The 15215-nt window shown below is 32.6% G+C and overlaps 1 long non-coding RNA gene across 7 annotated transcripts in view; it reads right to left on the reverse strand.

Annotated features, from left to right (window-relative positions):
* Positions 1-15215, reverse strand: part of LOC141578361 (uncharacterized) — an 809650-nt gene that overhangs the window by 101255 nt on the left and 693180 nt on the right. The gene's annotated exons all lie outside the window — the stretch shown is intronic.

Consider the following 15215-nt stretch of genomic DNA (forward strand, 5'->3'; position numbering starts at 1 on the left):
GAAGTATATGTGATAATATAAAAATAACATTTCTGAAACTAGAAGTATAACAGCAACTATGCTGATGCCTCTTTGCTTCTGCCACTGTCAGCATTCAAGCAGCATCTGCAGAGTTATTGCTCTGGATGCTGTGGTAAAAATTCCAGAAAAGAAAAGGATGAGAGTTATACAGTACTCCCCAATTTAAAAAATTTATGATTCCAATAATTTTGCTTTGCTAATAGGTAGAAAACCATTCCATATTTTTCACCATGGATAACGTTTCATGATCACAAATAAAATGTCTACTATTTTGTTTTCACTGGACTGTTCTGAATAATGTAAAACACTTGGATACAAGTTTATGACACAAATTTTAAGCCTTCATGAAATTATTTTCAATATTGTCATCACTAATAACTATATTAAGTCTTTTTACATGTATACTTATATTAAAATATTTTTTCATCAATTTCTAGGATACCTGATGCTCTGAAACAGTGCTGTTTGTAAAAATTTTGGTAAGAACAGAAAGAAATCTAAGAGAATAAAAGCAGCATCCTCTGTGACATAAGATCAATGGCTGTCACAAATGTTATTGAATTGGATGACCTGCTTTTTGGGAAATAGGTGACTAGGGAAATGTGTCAATTTGTATAACTTCCATTTTTTTCCAGATCCATCAGACCATGCAAGTTTATTCTTGGAGAGGGGAGAGTGGCAGAGAGGATGGTCTTCTAAGTTTCTGAGGACAACTGTGGCTGAAGAAAATGGTAGCTACTTAAGGAGTCTCCATATATCCTCCAGAACAGTGTATAACTACCAGCATCATTAAAACAATACAAACCTCCCCCCTGCACATCTTTAGCATAACTAGAAGCCAAAATACACTTAAAGCTACAAATGTAAGTTTTAAAACAAACAAACATCAAAACCCAGTTAAGGTTCCTTTCATGATCCTTTAGCACACCTTTACCTTTAGCATGACATGACAGAGACTTCCCTCCCCGCCAGAGACACCAGGGAGGTTTGAGGTCACTGGTAGGAAGATCTCACCACAAAACAAAAAACACTCAGTCAGGAAAGCTTTTTGTCTCCACAAGCCTGAAACTTTCCTCCCCTAATGGGAGACATCCAGGGAGGCAGGTGGCACAGACACTTCAGAGCAGCCTCTTCATTGCTCTGGATCTGTCTCCACTTCCCCACCGAGAGCCACTCTGTGGCTCCTGGAAAACCCCTCCTGTCCCCTCAGGCAATGCCAAGAGAGACCAGTGGGAACCACAATAGCCAGCAGGCTATTAAACTGTAACTAGAACCACAATCCACAAAAGAAGTCCAGGACCATGTGCTAAACCTAACCAGAGTGAATTCTCACTGATAGAAGTAATGCTGACCCAGAGCCTCCTAACATGAAAGACTAAGGATTAAAAATCACTTGCCATATCAAAATCAAGAAAATCATAACTTTAATGAGGAAAGACAATCAACTGACAGCAACACCAAGATGAATTGGATGTTGGAACTATCTGATAAAGATATTAAAGCAACTGCCATAAAATGTTTCAATAATAAATTAAAGATTATCTTTAAATAATTGAAAATATAGGATCTTAGCAAAGAAGCAGAAATTATTTTTTTAAAAAACAAATGAAAATTATAGAACAGAGAGATACAATAAGTGAAAATTTTAAAAACTTGTTGAATGGACTTAGTAAAATGAAAATAACAGGATAGAATCAGTGAACTTGAGGAAAGAGCAAATATACCCTATCTGAACAAGAGAAAAAAAATAGACTGAAAAAAATAAACAGACCTCAGGGACCTGTAGAAAAGTAACAAAAGTCCAACATTTCTATTATCTAAGTAGGGAGAAAAAGACTGGGTTGAAAGAGGATATGTGAAAAATCCCCAAGTTTGAAATACACTTGTTTTCAAATTTTTATATACTTGTTGGCTATTTGTATGCCTTCTTTGGAAAAATGTCTATTCATGTCCTTTGCTCATCATTAATTTTTTATTTTTTTTGCTATTGAGTTGTTTGAGTTCCTCATGTATTTTGGATATTAACTCCTTATCAGATAGAAAGTTTACAGATATTTTCTCCCAGTCATGATATACAGATTCAATACAACCTCTATCAAAATTGTAATGACATTTTTTTCACAGAAATAGAAAAAAAAGCAAAAATTCATATGGAACTACAAAAGACCATAAATAGCAAAGCAATTTAAGAAAGAACCAAGTTGAAGTCAACACATGTTCTGAGTTCAAATTATATTCCAAAGCTACAGTAATCAAGACAATATGGTACTGACATAACAAGAGAAACATGGACTAATAGAACAGAGTTGAGCCAGAATTAAAAGGAAGCATATAGAGTTAACAAATTTTCAACATGGGCACCAAGAATATACAACGAGGAAAGGATAAATAAATGATGTTGGGAAAATTGGATATCCACATGAAAAAGTATGAATTTATTTTATACCATACACAAAAATTAATTCAAAATAGGTTAAAGTCTTCAACGTAGGGCCTGAAACCATAAAACTCCAGGAAGAAACAGGGGAAAAGCCCCTTGACAGTGGCCTTGGCAATAGCGTTTTGGATATGGCATCAAAAGCTCAGACAACAAAAGCAAAAATAAACAAAGGGTACCTCCTCATACTAAAAGCTTCTGCATAGCAAAAGGAAAAAAATCAACAAATGAAAAGGCAGCTATATATTGAATAGACATTGCAACAAAGGGTACAGAAAGATGTTAAATAAGTACGTGAAAAGGTGTTCAACATAATTAGCCATTAGGGAGCTGCAAATTAATACCATTATCAGATAACTCTATATATCTGTTAGAATGATCAAAATACAAAAAACAAAATCAAAAACAAAACCATACTAACATGCTGGCAGGAATTTGGAGCAACAAGAACTCTCATACATCACTGCTGGTGATTCAAAATGGTACAGGCACTCTCGAAATCAGTTTGGCAGTTTCTTAGAAAGTTAAACATACACTTACCATATGACTGAGCAAACCCACTCCTTGGTATTAACCCTAAACCTCTGTAAACACTTGGCTGCTTGGCCCTTTTAACGCGTTTTGCTTGTTTTTGCACACTGTGTTTACTACCCCCATGTCACAACACTGCTCCTGTTCTACCACCCCTTTGACCTGCTGGTCTAAGTCATCCGGACTGAACAGAAGGGCTCTTTTCTTTGGGGCTGCTGTACTTGAGATGCTGCTTCTCTACTCCCCTCCAAGTCCCTGAGAGAGAGACTGGGAATGCCATTTCGAGGGCAGGTTAAGGAGGTAAATAGTCTCATCTCTTGTTGCTCTAAATGTTTTCCCACAGACTGGAAATAATGCTCCATCTCCAGGCAGAGGAAGCTGGAGTGGTGCTCATTGTTGTGCAAGTGAGGCTGTGCCTGCCAAACACTGGAAGCCCTACAGACCCCTCCCCTCACCAAACTATCTTCCCCAGGCTGTCCCTTGGAAATCTTATCATGATATGCAAAACTGGATTTTTCTAAAATCATCTCTAAAAAAGCAGATTTTTGCTCTATGGAAAGGAGGTTGGATCATTACCAAACTGCTAGGATTCTATTGACATATCCATGTGGGCAATGTTTCTCTTTTAAACATTTGTGCAACACAAAACTATAAAAAATCTCCACCCTTGATGGGTTTGAGGTAAAGTAACTGACTGTTTAAACAAAGTGAATCACACTTCTTGGCTTATGAATATGAAACAATCAGTTGTTTAAATTATTTTTCACACTGTACAAAGTAGGTAGATTTAATGAGTTCATCAATATGAAGTTCACTTAAGTTCACTGTTATTAAAACAACTAAGTAATAGATCCTAAGATTAAGTTAATAGAATATCAGTGTATGTTGGTAAAATGGGAATCTATTCACTTATGCCAGAAACACTTATGAAAATGTGTTTGAAAGACAGTTCAGAGCTTGGATGAAGTTAATTAGCATCTAAGCACCACTTAAGGAAATATTTCCTTACAAGAGGCTACTTCTGTATGACAGCTAGAAGAAATTTATAACACAGAAAGATTGTGCCTGACTTTTAGCTCATCAAGTCTAAAAGAAAGAGGCTTCTTTCTCTTTCCAAAAAAAGAGATGGTTTGCCACTTACAACATACTTTTCTTTTAAACTCCTCTGATAAAGACTATTTTGTTTCTCAAGTGTTTTTAAATAGAGCATGCAAATGTGAATAATTTATCTAGTAAAAGATACACAGTGTACTCTAATATACAAAATTCTGCGGGAGATGGGAGGTTTGCTTCTTGATTGTAATGTACTTATGCCTTTATGTGTTCATTGTATGGTCCTATATTCTGCAGATTGTGTGTGTGTGTGTGTGTGTGTGTGTGTGTGTGTGTGTGTGTGTGTGTAAAGCCTTTAAGTGACTACATTACTGTTACTGACTGAAGGAAATGTAATTTGTGCTAGGGACATAAAGACCCTATAATAAGACTTAAGGAAAAATTTTGTTTTTTCCATGAGGATGATTAAAAATAATACTTTACATGTGCCTGGGAGTCTTGTGGTATAGAAAATCTTTTCCACAAGCACTAGCTCAGAGAACATTATTATCCTGATGAAGCAATGTCTTATAATGCAAACTGATTTGGACCAGGGAAGACTTGCCTTCCAGTTTCTTCCTCTATTATGCAAGCACTGTAACCTCAAAGGACTCACAGAACTTCTGGGTTTTTTTTTTTTTAATAATTATCTATTATTTGAGGACAAAGAGACTTGCAAGATGATTATAGTGAAGGCAATGCTCCTATGTTCCTTGTATAATGGCTAGAGTAGTACCTAGCATATACTAATAATTAATTCTTAACAGTGCATTGCTATTGAATTTATAGACAAAAGTTCACCTTTTTAAAGTGTACAATCAACGGTTTTTATTATGTATACAGAGCTGTGCATTCATCACCATAATGTAATTTTAGAATGAGGCTCATCATACCAAAAGGAAACCTTGTACCATTAGCTGTGACTCTCGGTTCCCCTACACTGCACTCAAGGCCTGGGCAACCATTAATCTATTTTCTATCTATATACATGTGCCTATTCTGGACATTCCATATAAATGGAACTATGAAACAACTGGCTTGACTTAGCATGTTCTTGCGGGTCACCAGGTTATACAGATCAGTACTTCATTCCATATTATTGCTTAATAATATTTCATTGAATGAATATACTAAATTTTGTAATCAGTTTAATCAGTTGAAGGACATTTGAGTTGTTTCTACACTTTTGCTATTATAAATAATATGAACATTCATATAGAAGCATTTTTTTGTGTGTGCATGTACATATAGTTCATTTCCTTTGAAACTCTTTCTTTCTTTAAGAGTGGAATTGCTGAGTAAAATGACAACTCTATATTAACGTGTTGAGGAAATTCCAAATTGCTTTTCTGAGTATTTGTACCCTTATACATTCTGATCAGCAATGTATGAGAGTTTCAATTTCTACACATCCAACTGACAAAGGGTTAATTCCCAAAATATACAAACAGCTTATATAACTCAATATCAGAAAAAAACAAACAACCCAATCAAAAAATGGACAGAAGACCTACACAGACATTCCTCCAAAGAAGACATACAATCATGTGTATTTAGACCTGGAACCTGTGATTCCAAGTCTAAACTTTAGCACACATTCAGAAATTGATAAGGGATCCATGGTTTTTTTTTTCCTTTTGAAACATTTGCCTTCAGATTCTTTGTTGTACATCCTGGATTTGTTCTTCTTGTACGAGGTAAGGGAGATTTTGCTTCATATATCCACTTGTCTTTTTCTCCTGGGAATTCTATGTTCTAGGATCCTTCTGCATAACTCTCTGCAGTTCAGACCCCCTTGACTGAAACTATGGTCTTTCCAGTTATAGTTATTGTCACTCGTAGCTTCTGGAAGTTAGATTCTGCCACTTGTCCTCTGTTGTTTCAGTGTCTTAACATCCTTTGCAATCAATGAACTAAGTTCTATAACAGCCTCTTCTATCATTATCTAGGACCTGCAGAGGAAAGCTGTCACCAAATTTTTAGTGATGCTTGGGCCCCTCACCCACCACTCCTTATTTGTTTGTTAAGTAGTGCATACTTTGGGCCCTACCATAGAACATAGTCATCTGGGGACTTTTCCTGAAACTGCTCACTGCTCTAAACCATTTAATTCCTACCTGCATTGTTTGCCCCAATAATTCTGACATTTCAACTTCTGTCAACATGGACAATCACTTTTCTTCACTTCGAAGAACCATTCTAGTAGTAACTTTGCATTAAAAAATACTCTTGAAATTATATTAACTTCTTTTGTTATATTAGCACATTAACTTTTCTGATCTTTTCTGTTTTCTTCAAATAGAGGGACTAATGACAAGCCTGGCAGGTTTAAAGAACTTTCCTCCTTTAGGTTTGTCTATTTTCTATGAAAAAAAAAATCTGCTAGTATTCTAACTTACCTTAAATCTCACTGACATATCTTTTATATGCCTTTCAGATTCTCTGTTGCTATTTTCCCAGTATTTGAGAATAACTTTCTGCCAATGTCATTTGCTTAATTATAACTTGAGATTACCTATCTGTCTTCTGAATAAAGTTGTTCAGATTGTTCATTATTCTCTACCATTTATCCTCTGGTACACAAGAGATTATACATTTATGTATATATGCTTCTTAAAAAATAAGCAAAAATAAAAACAATCTTGAAAGAAATAGAGATGATTTAATTTTTCAACAATCTTCCTCTAAATTCAAATTATACTTTGTTTTCTGGGTTATTTAAAAGATTACATATATTTTATAAGATAAAGAAAAAGTGCTAACTAGTTTCCATTAACTTTTAAAATAGATTAAGAACTACCTCAGCAAACTCTAAATATATAGAACTTTAAGAAGCATAGGTAGCCTTTCATTTTCTAAGACTGATCTTTTTTCAGAAAGTACTCAGTAACTACTTGCTGTTATTTGCCTGTTTTCATTAGTTACAGTGTGTTGTTCTAATGTGTACTCAATAACTATTGGTTGAATTGAAATTAATTGAACTATATCTTTAGAAAAGTAAACCAAATTGTTTTTATCTTTTTCCTATCTTTCATTTCCCTCGTTCTTTACATTTGTATTTTTCATAAGTCTTCTATAATTTATCTACCAGTCAGATTTTTAAAATTCTTCATACCAGTTGAAGGGAAAAATTATGTTTCAAGTTATTTTATATGAAGGCAATTATATATCATGGTTGCTTTTCTCTATTTGGTATCCTGAGAATACAGTTCAATAGAGTTTGGGAAAATTCTCATTACTCTTCCTGGCAATCATTCTGGTGATTCTTTGTACTTGCTGACTTAATTTTCTCAGTCTTTTCATTGAGTTTATGGCTTTGGCTGCTACAATGAGATGCAAAAGGAATGGCAAGGACTCAAAAACAGATTTTATGAAGGTTATAGAAGTCCAGCAATCATTTCAACTTCCAGTAATGTACTGTACTCTATCAGGCATGCTAATTCAGAAATTCTTACCCTAGTGCCAGGCGGTTAAAATGAATATATTATCATGAATATTCATGATTGTATTCAGAATGGAAAACTGTGTGATGTTCAACTTTTTCTAGCTGCTTTCCAAAAATTGTACTTGCATGGCCCTCCTTAATTGTTACTACTTGAAAGAAAAATTTTAATGGTCCATCATTATTCTTTAAAGGTTTATACAGGGAGTTTAGCAGAATGTAGGTGATTTGATGTTTTCTCTTACTTTTAAAAGATAGTTTCCTCTCATTTTAACCTTTCAGGGTGAAGTTTAAAAATACCTTTATATAGAGAGAGAATAAGCACCTGACTATTTTGTAAGTGAAATGAATTAGATCATTTTGCTTTATTCTCAGTATTTGCTTTAAGATAGACCATGTAAGAAAAACTCTTGTGGTAAAGTAAAAGTAAATCATTGCTCCTCAGAAGTTTGAAGGAAGTAGGAGAGATCTCATTCTTTTTCCTTCTTAAATACATTTTTAGGCCAATGGTTGTCAACAATGTAGGTTTAAAGTAGTATCTTTGAATAATAGGAAGGCAAACGCAAAGGGATTTTTAATTACACTATTTACTTGCTTCCACATGACTCATCCCCATTGTTTGAAGATAATTGTTTACTTGTTTTCTATGTGGCACAGAATCTATATGCCTCATAAGACAACAAATAAAAACCAAAAAAAAAAAACCCCCCAAAAAACCCCAAAACTGTCTTGTGCTACATGGTCATCTTACTGAATGCCATTTAACTTGATAACAAATGTTACTTCTTAATATATATGCAGTTAGCTTTCCTAAGGAATCTACTAAAAAGGACAAATAATCCATTTATCATATTCCTCTGTTAAATAGACAGTCAGTGGTGATCAGGCCAACTTTAATGGGACATTGCTAAAGCTACTTATGACAGCCTTATATATTCCAAATTTTTCCAATAATGGTAGATAGAAAAAAAAATTACCCTATCTGGATAGCTTACTGTTTTCTCTATTAGGTCAAAATACACTATTTATGAGATAAATTAGTAGTAGAATGGGCAAAGACAAACTTAAGTATAGACTTATTGACTAATATTTTTAAAAGTAAATTTTAAATACTCAAAACTGTAATACCATAGAGAAAATCATACTAGATGCAGTCAATACATTTAAAATAAATTGAAGCTGCAATTGATAAGATATCCTGTACTAAGTTATTCATTGTGCAATTTGGAATTTCCAAAATGAAAATTAAAAGAGTATAATTAAATTTGGATATCAGTTATGGATTTCTGCCTTAAAACTTATAAAATCTAATCAATATGTCTCCTACCTTGGAATTATATTTGGCTATTAAAATCTTTATTTTTTTAAAAACTGGCTTTTATATCAGTATTTAGCACATCATTTCCTTCTGGATCTTCCTTAATCCCTTCTTCTCTATTCAAGATAAGTTACTCTACTTAAATTGGTTTAAGTCCACTTCCATGGTCATTACTTAACTAAATATGAAGCCTACAATGTATAAGTCACAGGCATTTTCATTTCTACTGCCTGTCTAGGAAAAAGGTTTAGTATCTATTGTTTTGAGATTGACTGAATGATTAGATGACATTTGGAAGTTAATAAGAAACCACTTCTTAATTGCAGTTTCTTTTGGCACTAAATACCACAAAATATTACATTAAAACTTGTGGGACTAACAAAATAAGAAAGATAATTTATGAGAACACACTTCTGGTAACACCTAAAACTCTAAATCTGATTTACACAAGCGCCTTGTTTTTCTATTGGCTACGCACCAGGGCACTTTTTGAAGGGGTCCTGCTATAGCTTTTCTTTACTGCTGTATATGTTTACATAACATTGGGAATCAGGTGACTCTTCCAATAGTTTAGCCAAGTATCTAAAGAGATGATTAGCTTCTAATTTTCTTTAAACTCAAACATTTCAGTTTCTTTAGCAAGGAGAGCTCCAAATATTATGTGAAGTTTGGAGATTAGAACTATAGTATATTTTCTTACGTAATGTACCCATCTTATAAATATTCAATAGTAGAAACTCAGAATTATGGCCTAATGTAATAGAAAAATTACTTTGACATTATTAGGCATCTTTAGTTATATAGGTTGCATATGGTGCTCATTTTTTGGTCCTTGCAGTGGGGGGCTTGAAAAAATAAAGCAATATTCATCACACAGAGGAAGAAAGGATGAATTTTGTGCTTTTCTGTATGCTGTTTCTTCAATAAAGCTCTAATACACTTTGATTCCTCCTAGGTTTTCTACTTTTATTCTCACTGGTGCCATTCTTTTCATCCACATACTCTATAGTCTTATTTTCCTATTTCTCACCAATGCTTATCATTTCCTTTCCACAAGTATGTTTTTATTCATACACTTTCAACTATTTTAGCTTCCCTTGGGGATCCAGCTGTTGATTATAACTCCTCAGAAAAAGCTTACAGTCATTGTCAGTACTAATGAGAATAATATGATTTTGATTCTCTTTTGAGCACTGATTTTTTTTTTTAATTAGTCCACAATTGCAAGCCAACGATTCAGCGTGGAAAGAGTTTTTAAATGGGTAGTTGGATCTCAATTTCTCATCTATTTAGATTCTCCTATTTGCTTCTCTGATATTTTTGTGGTAGGCAGTTGGTGAGTTCTCTAGGGTCCCTCAATCAGCCTTTACCAAGTTAAAGTCTATTGCCAAGGGTATCTTTTTTTTTCCCCCTCTAAGTTCTGTGGCTGTTCCCAGTGTGGAGGTATGTGGGTGTTCTGGAGCAGGATAAGGAAGACAGAGGAAACAGGCTGAAAAATGAGTGCACAGAGAAGTATAAGATAGCAATGAATTGCAGAAAATGAAAACACAGGACTTATATTCTCTTCCTGGTAACCAAGATGTTTTGAGCAACAAAGAATGCCAAATAAATGTTAGGTAAACATATTAATTTTTTTCTTGGATTAATTTCCTTCTTATTTGTCAGCATGTGTTGACTATAAAATTCAACTGAATTAGACAGCTCTACCACAGATACATGATTATTTGCTATCTTCTAAATTCATGTAAGTTATTTTTGTATTGAACACTCTACATATGTATTGAATATGCCCACAGTGCAGTTGGGTTGTCCATGATGTACTTTATGATGCTTCTTTATACACTGCCACTATCCCCATCACCAGAACACAGCCCAGCACCAGGGAATGAGCAGATAAAAATATCTTTTCTGATGAATGAATGAATTTGTCTTGATAGTTAGTGAAATATAAACACATCTTGTGTTTTTTTCTCTTTTATTTTGCTTATTTTTCATTATGCAGTTTCAACTGAAGTCTATATAATAACAGATTTTTAAAAAACCCTTCTAATATGGCTAATACTATTGAAAGAATGAATCTTTGTTTTAACTTTATCTTAAATTAGGCTGAGTTAGCATGTTGACCTCACACATTTTGGGCATATAATGTGTAAATGAGTAATAAAAATGTAAAAATTTAGTAAATTTAATCTTGAAGATAATATACTAACAATAATAACATAATACATATATTTTTTAAGCTTTAGTTTCTTACTTGCTGCCAAATGGTTTAATACTGCCTCACAGGTTAAGGAAAAGCACTCGTCCTTTCAGCATTACCGGGCAACAAGAATGGAAGTAGCTTCGGTACGTAAGAGATTCAAGCTTATTGATATCTCTGGCATCAAAAGGGATTTCAAAATGTTTTACTGATGCTCAAAAACAGCACAATAGCCAAATGCAGTTTTAATCAAGTGTTTACTGTAACTGAATATTATATATCATAGTGTATTGAAAAGTTATGTGAGAATAAATAAAATACTATATTTTTATTTGGGAATAGTCTGTAATAGATTAAGGATATATTAATCAATCAATATAGTGGGCAAAACAGAATAAACGGCTATTAAAATAATATAGATGTGATATTTAAACTTCTAAGTATGCTATTTTAAACATGAATATTCCAGTAGAAAAAGAAGTGAAGAATCATCCTAAATATTACAATATCTCTTCAAATTTATCTCAATAAACTAAAAATACAACCCACTTATCTTTCTATTCATATTACAAACTAAGCTTTCAGTACAAAGACTGGTACAAAATGAAGAAACCAACTCTTTGATCCAAGATAAGTCACCTACAAACTGGGAAGGATTTTCATTTATTTCTCCCTTACAAAACCACAATCTTTTAAAATTATTTTTAAAATAAAATTATTTTATAAAAAGCCTATATAAAAATCACGTAGGCTACAATGTTATCAAATTACATAAGAATTTTAAAATTATAAGGATGTCCTGGAAATTTGAAATATACTAATTTCTCTGTAGCTAGATTTTTATTCCACCTCCAAGGTAATTTTATAGTTCTTAACTTTAGAGTCCAGTCTAAGTTGAAGTTAGTGCTAACTATATTCATAGACTTAGAGAGATGTCCATGTGTAAAAATCAATGATATAGTTTAAGAAATGTCCAGATGCCTTCCCTAAGAATTAATTTCACATTTTTTCATTTAAAATTGCATCACAGTGATTCCACCCCAGTTTTTTCTCAAATGCTTAGATCATTAAAATGGATTTAGTCTAGTCAAAAAAAAGTCCAGTAATTTTTTTAATTCTTATGAATCTTAATTATAGTTGTGTTATTGTTAGTGTAAAGGAAGGCAAACCTAATTTATTATGATGAATAGACTATATGGGTAATATATTTTGATTCACACAATGAAAATGCTATATATAAATATCTCAGAGACTTAAAGAAGGTTTTTATAAAGAGACAAATTCAGCCTTTTAAAAGTTGGTGAAGCAGGAAAACTTTAAGTTGTCTTCAATTTAGGTTTTGGAGCGATTGTAGAATGTTAAGTTTGAATAACTAATCACGAATCACTATATATTTTCCCTAAATGCAATAGATGCTGACATTTTTAGATACCGTATTTTTACAATTATTAGTTCAAGTTAGAATATTTTTTCAAAACATAAAAATTAAGAAAATTCTACAACATGTCTTTTCATTTCTAAATTATTTTGATGCTTTTTGTTTAGTTGGATGTGTGATCAGGTCACTGTGTAATCTTTCTTTACAGTTAAAATGTTTATATTTTATTTGTTTCCTATATATTCTAACTAGATTATTACTGATGTAAAATTGTGTAATCTTAAATAAAGTTATTCTATCAGACATATATATCTGAGATAGATATATATATATATGTAATAAGTTTAATAATAGTTTTCTAAAAGTCAAAAGTAATAAGCTATCCTAGCAAGCTTATGAAATGATACTAATTCTGGATACTGCCGAGTAACATGATATACCCCTGAGCAACTGAGTCACTTAATGAATGCTGGGCATCTCACTACCAACCATAATTCTACTCCATGTAAAGTTTTTCTGGATAATCAGACACATAACTACAGAGGAAACTAAGCAAGATCCATATAATAATCAATGTTGTCTATCATTTATGGATGTACAAATAACAATATTGTTTTTAAGGACACACTATACAGCCATTATAATGAAGTGTCCGTGGTAGCACTGGGTTGGCTGAAATGGCAGACAGAGACCCCACGATGGTAAATCACATATCTTACATTCATTTAAAGAATTCAGAATAAAGTCAGTGCTGAAGGAGTGTCAGTAACATTCTCTCATATAGGCAAGTTACAAAACCCTACGGCTCACTAGAAAAGGGGTATGGGACCATGGGCTTGTAGAGACAATGAAAATGTAAATTCCTCTCAGAAAGCAGAACGAAGGGCTACCTGATGGGCTAATCATGGCAGATACTTCATATAATGGGATGAAATCTTCCCCCTTCCTATCCGGTAGGATTTGGTCAGTGCTATGAACCAATTACTGCTGAGTTTTCATATTCTCCCTTTTTCTGAATGGGAGTTTTAACTGTATATGTAACATTTTTACTCAACCACTGTATTTGGGGAATTGTAGAGAAAATAAATCATCTATTAGTTTATGTATCACTTTAAGAGCCACACTCTGGAACAGTAGTGAGGATTGAGCACTACATGGAGCTTCTAGACTTCAGTTGGATGCAGTATTTCAGATATAACTTTTTAAGCAGATTGTTACATGACAGTTTCTTGGAATATTCCCTAGGAGGCAACTAGTGCCTGCCTGCTGCCCTGTCTTTCGCTTGCCTTGATCCTTATCTTTGGACCATAAATACTGAGTTTGCAGCTTGATATATATAATTTTTTTTCATATTAACAATCTTCATTTGGAATGCAGGGAAATTATCCCTTTCCAAATATGAAATACAACTGCATGTATTCCAGGGAAATGTTATATAGACCATTGGTTTAACATTTTAACTGATAATTAGACACTTCAATTCAACAAATGGTCAATTCCATCAGCTTCCTAATTGACTTTTTTCTTTTTTCAGTTTTAAGTTTTATTAGGTAGAATTGTTACTATTTGACTGTACATATACAGTATACTGCACATATTTTTTTAGTTTACTTATATGTACTGAGATTGCAGCTTGATCTTTCATGGAGATAAAGGGCATACTAGGAAGTAGTGGAATAGAAAGACTCAAGAAGTTTATATCTATGAGGTACTGATGAAGCAGATGTCTCATATCAGCCTATTTCCAAACCGTTACCGTTACATGAAAGCAAAGCAAAATTCTATCAAGTTTAAACCAATGTTATTTTTCTTTCCACTGCTCATATCCAAACCTAATCCTACTTGGTAACACTGATCATGTAATAGCCCCAAAGAATTTCACAACTACAACAAAATCAGTATCATAAGGCAATATTAACTTACCACATGTAATTAAATTATAAATTACGAATTTATAGTTAGTTTTTTAAAATTCATAATAAGTTAATTTATTATTTTTTTCTTATAATTTGTGACTGGACGATTACATGAAAATAGAAATTTTAAAAAATTAAATAAATGGCCTTGAATGTGCTAGTATGAAAAATCTGGTATTAAGTTAAAGTGGTTCTGAAAGAGAAATTTATAGGAGTGAACTTACTTATTTAAAAATAAGAAAGACTGAAAGTAAATTAACCTAGACTCTAATTCAAGAAGCTGAGTAAAGAATAATGAAATAAACATAAATAAAATTAAAACAGATAAGAAATAGTGAAATATAGAAGAAATATGTGAGACTATCAATAAAACACAAAGCTGTTTCTCTAAAATAGAAAATAGGAAAAAAAATACCTCTTACTAATATAATCTTGAAACATTAGAGAATTAATACATAGGTATCTTCAAGATTGAATAATGGATCATAATTGTAAAGATTATTTTTAAATATAAGAAATTATGATATTATTTTAAGAAAATACAAAATACTAAAGTGACTCATATTTATAAAAAATCTTCATAAACAATAAGAAAGGAAAAGAATGAAATGATATTCAAATATCTACCTCTCACAAGACAACAGGCTAAATGCTTTAAAGACAATTTCTACTATATATTTGAGAAACATAAAATCTCAAATTTCTCAGAGTATAAAAGCATTTCCAGAGCATAGAAGTTCTTGGGAAATTATTCAGCTCTTTATATACCTAGCATAATCCTGATTTGAAACAAAAATTGACAAAGAAAATCCAAGGAAAGCACTGGTAATTCTCATTCTTTGAACCTAGGTGTAAGAATCCTTAACATTTATAGCAAACT

This window comes from Camelus bactrianus, chromosome 8, assembly GCF_048773025.1.
Source record: "Camelus bactrianus isolate YW-2024 breed Bactrian camel chromosome 8, ASM4877302v1, whole genome shotgun sequence".
NCBI classification, from domain to species: domain Eukaryota; kingdom Metazoa; phylum Chordata; class Mammalia; order Artiodactyla; family Camelidae; genus Camelus; species Camelus bactrianus.